This window comes from Euleptes europaea, chromosome 13, assembly GCF_029931775.1.
Source record: "Euleptes europaea isolate rEulEur1 chromosome 13, rEulEur1.hap1, whole genome shotgun sequence".
NCBI lineage: Eukaryota > Metazoa > Chordata > Lepidosauria > Squamata > Sphaerodactylidae > Euleptes > Euleptes europaea.
Window position 1 is genome coordinate 18,362,659 of NC_079324.1, and position 11,367 is coordinate 18,374,025.

Consider the following 11,367-nt stretch of genomic DNA (forward strand, 5'->3'; position numbering starts at 1 on the left):
TTTGGTTTTCTAGTTAACAATGTTCAAACATTGTTGAAAGTCACTGACAAACTAATATAAAATCCTTCATTTTTGGAAAGGTCAAGGCAGGAGAGGCCTGATAGGATTCAGTTCTGCCAGATCTCTAGAGAGCACTACTGCCAACCTGACTGGGGCAGTTTACAATTTAAGATGGGTATAAAGTGCCGTCAAGTCACAGTCGATTTATGGCAACCCGTAGGGTTTTGAAAGCAAGAGACTAACAGAGAGGTGGTTTGGCATTGCCTTCCTCCCACAACAACCCAAGGCTTTCCTTGGTGTCTCCCATCCAATTACTAACCAGGGCTGACCCTGCTTAACTTCTGAGACCTGACAAGAGCAGGCTAGCCTGGGCCATTCAGGTCAGGGCACAATTTAAAATTTGGGGAGGGGCTGTGGCTCAGTGGTAGAGCATCTGCTTGTCATGCTGAAGGTCCCAGGTTCAATCCCCGGCATCTCCAGTTCAAGGGACTAGGCAAGTAGGTGATGTGAAAGACCTCTACCTGATACCCTGGAGAGCTGCTGCTACAGGGCGGGGTTTGGAGAGGGGAGGGACTTCAATGCCATAGAGTCCAATTGAGAAAGCGGCCATTTTCTCCAGGGGAACTGATCTCTGTTGTCTGGAGATCAGTTGTAATAGTGGGAGATCGCCAGCCATCTCCTGGAGTACATGTAAATGTTGGTTTCACCCACTCACACTTACCTGGATTGGGACTGGCTTTCCGTCCTTTCCCGTTTGTACAGCTAATATCAATAACCCATTGGGTTATTGATATTCTACTTACCTTAAGCACTGTATTAGTGTTATTGTTGAAGCACACAACCTATTTGGATTGTATGTAAGCTTAATATAGCGATTTGGAGTTATCTGATTTCTTTTTGAGCCCCGTGCTGTTTTCTTTCTTTCCTACAACCTCCTGGAGGTTGGCAACCCTAACCACACTGCTCCTTGATTCTGTACGGGCATCCACTCACAGGTGCTGTTCCTTCTGGTTTTTCCATTTCAACTGGTGCTTGGAGGTTGAAGTTAGAGGTCCAGAGCTTTGTTTTAAAATAATGTCCTTCCCCAGTGCAAAGAGAGGTAAGAAAACCTGGTTTTTGTTGAAATGTGACTTGGATGTAGTGAACAGCACATTTTGGCAGTTTGAAGTTTCCTCATTTTCTTGGATTGAAATATAAACTGGGGATGGAGTGACGAGAACCCTAGACAATAACTGCATAATAGCTACATAATCTTTGGAACTCATTACTGAGAAATGTTAATCTGTGAATAGGGACGTCAGAAGAATGATGTTACTCAGCAGTATGCTAATTGCTTGACCATGGCAGTTAAAAATGTCCTCGGAACAACATAAGTGCTTGTTGAAAAGAGAGCATGTACATAGGAGCGTAGGAGTCATTATGCTAGATCAGACCGAAAGCTGGCCAGGTGCCTTTGGGAAGCTCACACACGCGGGGAATGAGGGAAGAAGAAGAGGAGTCCATTTTTATATGCCAATTTTCTCTGCCGCTTAAGGAAGAATCAAACTGGCTTACAATCACCTTCCCTTCCCCTCCCCACAACAGACACCCAGTGAGGTAGGTGGGGCTGGGAGAGCTGTGACTAGCCCAAGGTCCCCCAGCTGGCTTCACGCGTAGGAGTGGGGAAATCAACCCGGTTCACTAGATTAGCATTTGCTGCTCATGTGGAGGAGTGGGGAATCAAAACCGGTTCTACAGATCATTCCCCAACGATTGCCCCGAGCATTCAGTCGACAGAGGAATCTCTCCCCCAAACGTTCATTTTTCGCTATATCTATCTCAAAGGTCAAATTAGATGAGACAATGGCAGACATATTTGTTTGTTTGCAGTCCTTTTCAGACGTGACCTCCACGCATACCAGGAGCCTGACGACTGCACATATCTAGTGCTTGTGCTCCTTGTAGTGCTCCTGAAACACGCACTCGCCGTGTTGTCTGAACATGGGAAATGCATATGTTTTGCACGTGTGTTCAGCTGCAGCACACACAAACCAAAACCATGACAATATCCAGTGGTCAGTTGCACAAATAAAAGCTTTACACACAGGCAAAATACACATTGTTGTTGTTCAGACGACGTTGTGACCACTCACATTAGGAAGATCTGTGCACGATTGTGATACATGATCTGTGTGCAGCTTTTGGTACATGTGAATATAAATTCTGTTAAAAAATACTGTGTCTGCCGTAAGCTATTATAAACTAAAGATGAGGGTCTAATTCCAACGTCAAATAGGTGTATAGGTGAGCTCTCCTGACTTTACATTCCCCCGACCTTCCATGGTCCCAACACTCCAAGTAGTTTCTTCCCAGATTGGCTCATTTCCACTGTACGAACCAGGCTGGGGAAACAAAAGTTCAGGTGATGGATTGTGGGAAGTTCAAGTGTAGGGAACAGGATGAGTTGGATATCGCCCATAGGTCATTTATGCATGGGTACTTTCACTCACGTTTGCCCCCTTTCCTCTCACCTGAGCTCAGCCGGGTGAAATCTCCATTCATAAGGCAAAGCACGGGACACACAAGCTTGGTTTCTTTCACAGCCAATTACAAAGCAGTGTATAAAGAGGTGGGGATTCAAATGCCTACGACAAGATCTGCTAAAGTTGGAGGGTAAGAGATTCAAAACAGATAAAAGGAAGTATTTTTTCACACAACGCATCATTAAATTGTGGAACTCCCTGCCCCAGGATGTGGTGATGGCTGCCAGCTTGGAGGGCTTTAAGAGGGGAGTGGACATATTCATGGAGGAGAGGGATATTCATGGCTGTTAGTTAGAATTGATGCTAGTCATGCTGCTTACCTGTTCTCTCTAGTATCAGAGGAGCATGCCTATTATTTTGGGTGCGGTGGAACACAGGCAGGATGGTGCTGCTGCAGTCGTCTTGTTTGTGGCTTCCTAGAGGCACCTGGTTGGCCACTGTGTGAACAGACTGCTGGACCTGATGGGCCTTGGTCTGATCTAGCAGGGCCTTTCTTATATTCTTAGATTTGAGCTTGGAGACTGCTGGTACATAGATTCCCAACAGGAAAGTGTGGGTCCAGCGAACAATGAACCTCATGTAAAACTCCCATGCATAAACGACCATACTCTTCTTTGGATGTTACAAATCAGACTTGACACCTGATCACCCAGCATGACTGCCGTCATTATATCAAGTTTGGTCCTTTAACCATGGGTGAACTTAGGGTGCAGTTGTGAGAAGACTTTCCTGAGAGTAAGCCCCATTTAATAAAATGGAACTTACTTCAGAGTAGACCTGCTTCGTCTTGCTCTGAATGCCTTCCTAGCATTCCCTTCTGGATCCTAAAACATATTGCTAGGAGCATCTTAGGTAGAGTCTTTGGCATATTTACGAAATGTAAAAGCATAAATGACCAAGTTTTCTACAAGTCAAATTTTGAGTATACCCAATTAGTGTTTGCCATCTGAGAGACAAGAAAACATAGAAGTTGAAAACACAGCGTTTGTAGTAAAGAAAAGTGTGTTATTTGGACAGAGAGTCTTGGATATAGTCATAACAGGCCTCACTGTATATTAGGATATAGAGATAAACTTTGAAACATTGAAAACAATAGTGTAATATCATCACTCACATTATTGCATATTAATTGTGGGGGAAATTAGCTATATTTGAACATTATATCTATATGCTTGCAAATATGTTGCATATATTTAAGCATTATCAACATCTACTGCTGTAGATTGTCGTACACAAAAATTGTCATACTACGACTCCTTCTGAAAGAGAAAACAGGCTTTGTTTTCAGTGCTCCCACAAATTTTCAATTCTTCCATGAGAAAAATTGAGGGGAGCTCTCCAACAAGGAATGTCCCCCCTCCTCCTGTTTTTTTGGGACGGGAACATCCACATCACTAGCTTGTGCACAATTTTTGAGTACATGTTGGAATACATGTAGGACTTTAGATCAGTGCTAGACTGTGAAGGGTGTATATGCCCTGTTATTACAAACTATTAAATCAAAATACTTAAGTGGATCCTCCACATTCAGGGGAAATCTCTCTGGCTGTCACACCTGAATCCTGAAATGTTAGCTGTGTGCTGGAACCTTGAGGTAGGGTTGCTTGGAGATCTCCCGGGATTACAACTGATCTCTAGACTGGAGAGATCAGCTCTCCTGGAGAAAATGGCAGCTTCAGAGGGCAAGCTCTTTGGTATACCATAGATTTGTGAAATCCCTCCTCAAATTCTCCCTTCCACAACAGGCCCTGCTTCCAAATCTCCAAGAATTTCCTAGGCTGGAGTTGGCAGCCTTACCTTGAGGGTACTCATGCTCAAATCATGTTGTCAGATGTTCCACACAGAGAAGATTAGTGAAGACCAGCTCCAGCCTCTTCCCCTGAGCTGAGCAGCTGGTGTGAGAGATCTTTTGGTATCTGCTCCTGGTCCATCCAAAGCTCACTGAGAAACCTCAGGGAAGACCCATGCTCTCAGCCTAACATTACCTGAGAAGGTTATTGAGCAGATAAAATGGGGGAAGGAAGGGCCATGTATGCCACCTTGAACTTCTTGAAGGATGGGTGAGGTAAAATGCACTAGATAGGATTTTTGTCACAGCCAAATCTAGGGAACCATGACATGAAATAGCACCCCCCCAAAAATCTTCCCAACGCCAAGCTACAAACACACAAAACACAATCTGCACTGTTTGATCATCATGCCACCAATGTTGGCACCGTTGCGAAACATTATTTGGATACAAAAGCTGTTAGGTAGCAAAAACAACATTGTTTTTAATGACTTTTTTTTTCCTCGTCAGACTGGATTCCAGACTTATACCAACACACAGTTGACATTTCATACTGCTCGGCAGAAAAGCATGTAAAATGAGTCCATGTTTTAAAACAGCAGGGAAGCTTCCATTGCTACAATTAACCAGTAACATATGCCACTACTGCCAAGAGGATTTTTTAATCCCTTTAAACATTAATGTAGTATTTTTGCTTCTGTCGCAATACGGCAGCCATCTGCGTTTGAACCTGCTGGGAAACTGGGGATAGGATAACAGGGAGAAAGAGAAAGGGAGGGAAAAGCAGCAAGCGAGGGAGAGGGATGGAGAGAATCTTGTTGTTTCAGATCCAGCATCTAAAACAACAATTTAAATGTTTTCTAAAGTATTATTAAGGAGTCAGATGGCTGCATGAATATTGCTCAAACTGCTCATTGTAAGGCAGCATGCAACCAAAACAAATCAAAACACAAATATGCACTTTTCTCCCAAAGGGTTTCTGTTTTGTTAAAAAATTGGCATACCTTTGCGGAACAAATGCTAAACTTCTAACAAAGGCATTTTCCTTTCTAGGAAAACAAACGCCATGTATGGAGGGGGCGGGGAGGAACGCAGCTACAGGGAAAGTTCAAATATATTTATTTAGCAGTCAAAAGGTGAGACTGTCAACAGTTTATTTGATATCATTATATCTAATTCTCAATTTGGCCCCAGCTGCAGATTCTTAACTCCAGAGATTAGGGTCATGTACAGAGAAAGGAGGTTTATCTACAGACACATGAACACATGAAGCTGCCTTATACTGAATCAGACCCTTGGTCCATCAAAGTCAGTATTGTCTACTCTACTCAGACTGGCAGCAGCTCTCCAGGGTCTCAGGCAGAGGTTTTTCACATCACCTACTTGCCTAGTCCCTTTAACTGGAGATGCTAGGGATTGAACCTGGGACCTTCTGCATGCCAAGCAGATGCTCTGCCACTGAGCCACAGCCCCTTCCCAATTGAACATATTGAACAAGTTTCTGACAAAGAGGTATGAGCAGATGTACTCAATTCCATTCCTTTTGTTTGTTTGTTTCAGAAGTCCGCTTTGCCCTATATTTCATTCATCCTTAATTGTGATTTTTAACTAGGAGAATTTTGACACTTGATTCCAGAACTGCAGTTTGATGTAGTCCATTTTCACCTCCCCACCGCCACAGCATTATCATGTCCACATTGAGAAAACACTGCAAAAAAGCAATGCTGATGTCCCCATGTCTATGACTGTTCATGAGCAGCCACACTACAAAAAACTTGTTTTGAGGACATCAGACCAACTATTTGACTCATATTTCGGCTGGGCCGATTTTCACTCCCAACTCCATGCTTGCTGGATATCTTCCTGTCTGTTTTCAACATTAAAAGCAATCTCGGTTTCAAAAGGAATTCCTTCTGCGAGGCAATGATTGTTGTCAAATAAAAACAGACACAATGGCTGGCAAGAAACCAAACTTTATATATATCCCTCTTTCTTTTCAGTGTCTTCAGCCTTGACCTTCTCTTTGGATGCAGAGATCGACAAAAATGTCCAAGGAATCAGCATCTCAGCTTTTTGTGCAGGGGAAAAAAGAAATGTCAAGCCCACCCTGTCTCCACTCAGGAGTTGCTTATTAAGAATGGAGAGAGCCCTTCAGCGTGGAAGAAATTTGTTATCTTGCAGAGAGGCAGGTGTGTAAATTAGCTTTGCAGGCATTCTCTGAGTTCCTTCCGCAATGTCATGGCTAGCTGAAACGTGATTTTTAGTTATTTGTTTGTTTTATTTATTTAGAGATTTGTACTCCACTTTTCTCCCCAGAGAACCCTAAAGTGGTTTACAAACAAACACATAAACTTATAAACAGGAATACAAGAAGGTCCATCAAGTCCAGCAGTCTGTTCACACAGTGGCCAACCAGGTGCCTCTAGGAAGCCCACAAACAAGACAACTGCAGCAACATTGTCCTGCCTGTGTTCCACAGCACCTAATATCATAGGCATGCTCCTCTGATCCTGGAGAAAAGAGGTATACATCATGACTAGTATCCATTTTGACTAGCAACCATGAATACCCCTCTCCTCCACGAACATGTCCACTCCCCTCTTAAAGCCTTCCAAGCTGGAAGCCATCACCACATCCTGGGGCAGGGAGTGCCACGATTTAACTAAGAAGAGAGAGAGAGGAAAAGGGGAGAAGAAGGGCAGGGAGGCCAGCTAGAGTGGAACTGATCACAGCATTTTCTAGGCAGTCTTTGTTGACAGGGTGGTTTGCCATTGCCTTCCCCAGTTGTCTAACTTTACCCCCAGCAAGCTGGGTTCTTGTTTTACCAACCTCATAAGAAAGGCCATGCTGGATCAGGCCAAGGCCCATCAAGTCCAGCAGTCTGTTTACACAGTGGCCAACCAGGCACCTCTAGGAAGCCCACAAAGAAGACAACTGCAGCAGCATTGTCCTGTCTGTGTTCCAAAGCACCTAATTTAATAGATATGCTCTATTAAAAATGTCCAAGGAATCAGCATCTCAGCTTTTTGTGCAGGGGGAAAAAGAAATGTCAAGCCCACCCTGTCTCCACTCAGGAGTTGCTTATTAAGAATGGAGAGAGCCCTTCAGCGTGGAAGAAATTTGTTATCTGGAGAGAATAGGTATGCATCATGACTAGTCTCCATTTTGACTAGTAGCCATGAATAGCCCTCTCCTCCATGAACATGTCCACTCAACAGCACAACAGTAGACTACATCTTGGGGCAGTCCAGGAGTTCTAAGCCATGGGCTAAGCACCAAAGGGCTAAAGGGTTTTAAATATCTAATTCTAAATAAAGAAATAAAATGTTTTTTGTGTGTAGGAAAATGGTTTTTTTTGGGGGGAAAGGAAAAATGAAAATAAACAGGAGCCTCTTGTGGCACCTTAGAGATGAAAATGTTTTTATTCTAGTATAAGTAGGGTTGCCAACCTCCAGATAGTAGCTGGAGATCCTTCTATTACAACTGATCTCATGAACACACATGAACACATGAAGCTGCCTTATACTGAATCAGACCCTTGGTCCATCAAAGTCAGTATTGTCTACTCAGACCAGCAGCGGCTCTCCAGGGTCTCAGGCAGGGGTCTTTCACATCACCTACTTGCCTAGTCCCTTTTAAGTGGAGGTGCCAGGGATTGAACCTGGGACCTTCTGCATGCCAAGCAGATGCTCTACCACTGAGCCACGGCCTCAGCCGATAGAGATCAGTTCACCTGGAGAAAATGGCTGCTATGGCCATTGGACTCCATGGCATTGAAGTCCCTTCCCTTCCCTCCCCAAACCCCACCCTCCTCAGGCTCCGCCCCAAAAACCTCCCGCCGGTGGTGAACAGGGACCTAGCAACTCTAAGTATAAGATTTCATAAAGCAGAAGTCAGAAGATTCACCAGATGTAAACGACTGGAAGGACAAAATAGCAGAATATGCAGTAAAGGCCAAGCTGATAAACCAAATGAATAAAAAACCCAGTGAAGAGTTTTCAAAAAACTGGAAATTGTACTATTCATATGTATCGTAAAGAATGTATAAATAGAAATGAATATGCTTAGCTGTAAGGTTTTACTGGAAAAGCTTACTATGGAACTCAGTCATCAAATATAAGCTTATATGTAACTGTAAATGAGATAGTATCTAATCTTGGATAGATTTATTATGCAAGTGCAAAGTACAAATAGAAATGAAAATGTTTGATATAAGATTATACTGGCAAATAAGTTTGTTAGCAGATATAAATGGATTGACATGATTTAATACAGGCTAGCCTTATTATGCAAATATAAAGCACATATATTATGAGATAAATGATCACATAAAAAGTAGTATGTATAATATTTTATCAGAACAGCATATCATAGGGTAGATTACAAGATGAAAACAAAAGTCCATATGTTCACCCAACTAAAGCTTGTACTGTTTGAATGTATTGTGTTGTTTTTGTTTTGATGTGATATATTGTATGTCTGTCTGTATTTTAAATGGTTAGAAAATAAAAAAAAATATTAAAAATAAAATAAAAATAGAGTCCACTTTGTCAGATGTATTTGGTTGGGCAGCCAAATATGCATGAGATTGTGATGAAAAAGGAAGTGAATGAAGTACTGGATTACTTACAATAGCCAGGATTACTTACAATAGCAATAATCCATGATGATGACATTTCTCTAGTTGTACCAAGCTGGACAATGATGAAAGCTGACAGGAAGAAAGTAGACTCCTTTGAAATGTGGTGTTGGAGGAGAGTGTTACGGATACCGTGGACTGCCAAAAAAACAAATCAGTGGGTTATAGATCAAATCAAGCCTGAACTGACCCTAGAAGCTAAAATGACTAAACTGAAGCTATCGTATTTTGGTCACATTATGAGAAGACAAGAGTCACTAGAAAAGACAGTCATGCTCGGAAACGTTGAGCAAGAAAAGAGGAAGACCCAACAAGAGATGGATTGACTCCACAGAGATGGATTGAAGCCACAGCCCTCAATTTGCAAGACCTGAGCAAGGCTGTCAAAGATAGGACATTTTGGAGGACATTGATTCATAGGGTCGCCATGAGTTGGAAGCGACTTGACGGCACTTAACACACACACACCAAGCTGGTTAAAATCTGTAATGGCTTGTCTGGTTTGTCTGTATGCCATGCCATGGAGATATTGGTCTTTCTTCTCCTTCACAGAAAGTTTCACTATTTGTGCCCTAACAGTTTCAGCCTGACCACTTAGAATGTTTGTGATCATTCCATGATCATTCAAGTGTCATAATAGGTGACAGGCAGCTTCAACCCAGGTCCTGTACATGTAACCCCATTCCTGTACACGCACTGTACTTAACCTTCAGATTTTGATCTGGTGCAGAAAAAGCAGACAGCAGAGACATGAGCCTCTTTGTATGTTCAGAGAAATCTCAAGGCGAAATTTAAAATGGAAATAAAATCTAAGCAGTGGCAGTAACCTACCTCTTATAGTAGGTGCGGGAAAGGCAAGGGAAAGGAGATGATAATATAAAACAAGATGAAAGGTTTTGATTTGAAATTATAGTGGTTTGTGTTCAAAAGGGAAAACGATACCTGATTCAACGTCTTTATCATTAGGAGAAAGATTCTAACGTTTGAAAAGATGGAACGTTAATCTGGAAGCCTGATCCTATTATGAGAAAATGATTTGGTGTGATTTGTAGTTTAGGTCGTTTATGCATGGTTGCTTTAACCTCCTTTATTCCCCATTTCAGCCAGGATCAAAGTAACCCGGGTTGGGGCAAACAGTATGCATTGGCTAGAATGATCAGGGACGAAACTGTGTGCTAATGGAGGCATTAATACAGAAAAGCAGTCTCCCAAGTTCAAATCAACCCTACCCAAAAGAACTCCTGGTGGATTGTCAGCCCCCAGCAGGCAAGCCTACTTCGGGCAAGGACTTCAGGTGTTATTGCCTCTTGTTTGCTTGTTTTCCCAAAATAGCACTTTTGTGGAAAGCTGAGAAAGCATTTGGTAGATTCTCATCAGAGATGAGAAAAGCCTGCAGTGGAAATGCTTGTCTTTGGGCTGAACATTATAAGTGCTTCCTCTCTGGAGGGAAATTAAAATAATTTCATGTGCAACAGCTCAAAATATTTTTTAAAACTTCAGTAAACAGAGGAGTGCCAAAAATCCAGCATATGTTAGATTCTGTGATCCTCTGGGGATACAAAAGAAACAGTACACTTCTGCTAAAGTAATTAATAAGCGCCAATATTTCAGATATGTTCCATCAAAATGAATCACTTCCTCCTGTGTGTCACACCCAATATTTAACATATTTTTGTTTGCTTTAAAGGGGTGTGTGTGTGGAAACCAGATCGGCACATGAGAATATGGAACGTGGAGCCCTTCTGTTTAGAAAAGAAGTCTTTTAATCTATGCGTACCTTTTGGAGCCTTTTCAATCAGAAAACCAAACCGATGAAAGTTGTTTGCAGACTGTGAATCTTGCCTATGAGAAATTCATTTTTTGGCAGGCTTCTCTAATCCCGTTTGAGATTTGCTATTAAGGTGAAAAGAGTAGGCTAACAAACTGTTGCAAAATGAATTAAGATTCCGAGTAGAGAAGAAATCCCTGGCTCCCTACCACCTGCAGGAGTATTTTTAGCTGTTACTCATCAGTTATGGAATTTACAGACAAGTATCTCATTAAGGCGCAAAGATATTTCCACAATACCCTAAATCCCCTGTGAGCTCCATGGCTGATTGGTGGCCAAGGTGCAGCCGGCCTGTGACTTGGGCAGTGTTTCCCAACATGTGGCTTGGGACCCAAATGTGGGTTGCGAAGCCTCTAAAAGAAGAAAAATTGGTTTTTATATGCCGATTTTCTCTACCACTTAAGGAAGAATCAAACCGGTTTACAATCACCTTCCCTTCCCCTCCCCACAACAGACACCCTGTGAGGTAGGTGGGGCTGAGAGCGCTGTGACTTGCCCAAGGTCACCCAGCTGGCTTTGTGTGTAGGAGTGGGAAAACAAATCCAGTTCACCAGATTAGCCTCCGCCGCTCATGTGGAGGAGTGGGGAA

At 42.6% G+C, this 11,367-nt stretch overlaps 1 non-coding gene across 1 annotated transcript; it reads left to right on the forward strand.

Annotated features, from left to right (window-relative positions):
* The first annotated feature begins 407 nt into the window (after positions 1–407).
* TRNAD-GUC (transfer RNA aspartic acid (anticodon GUC)) lies at positions 408–479 on the forward strand. Its single transcript has one exon. It is a non-coding gene; the product is annotated as a tRNA-Asp (tRNA).
* The last annotated feature ends 10,888 nt before the right edge of the window (positions 480–11,367 follow it).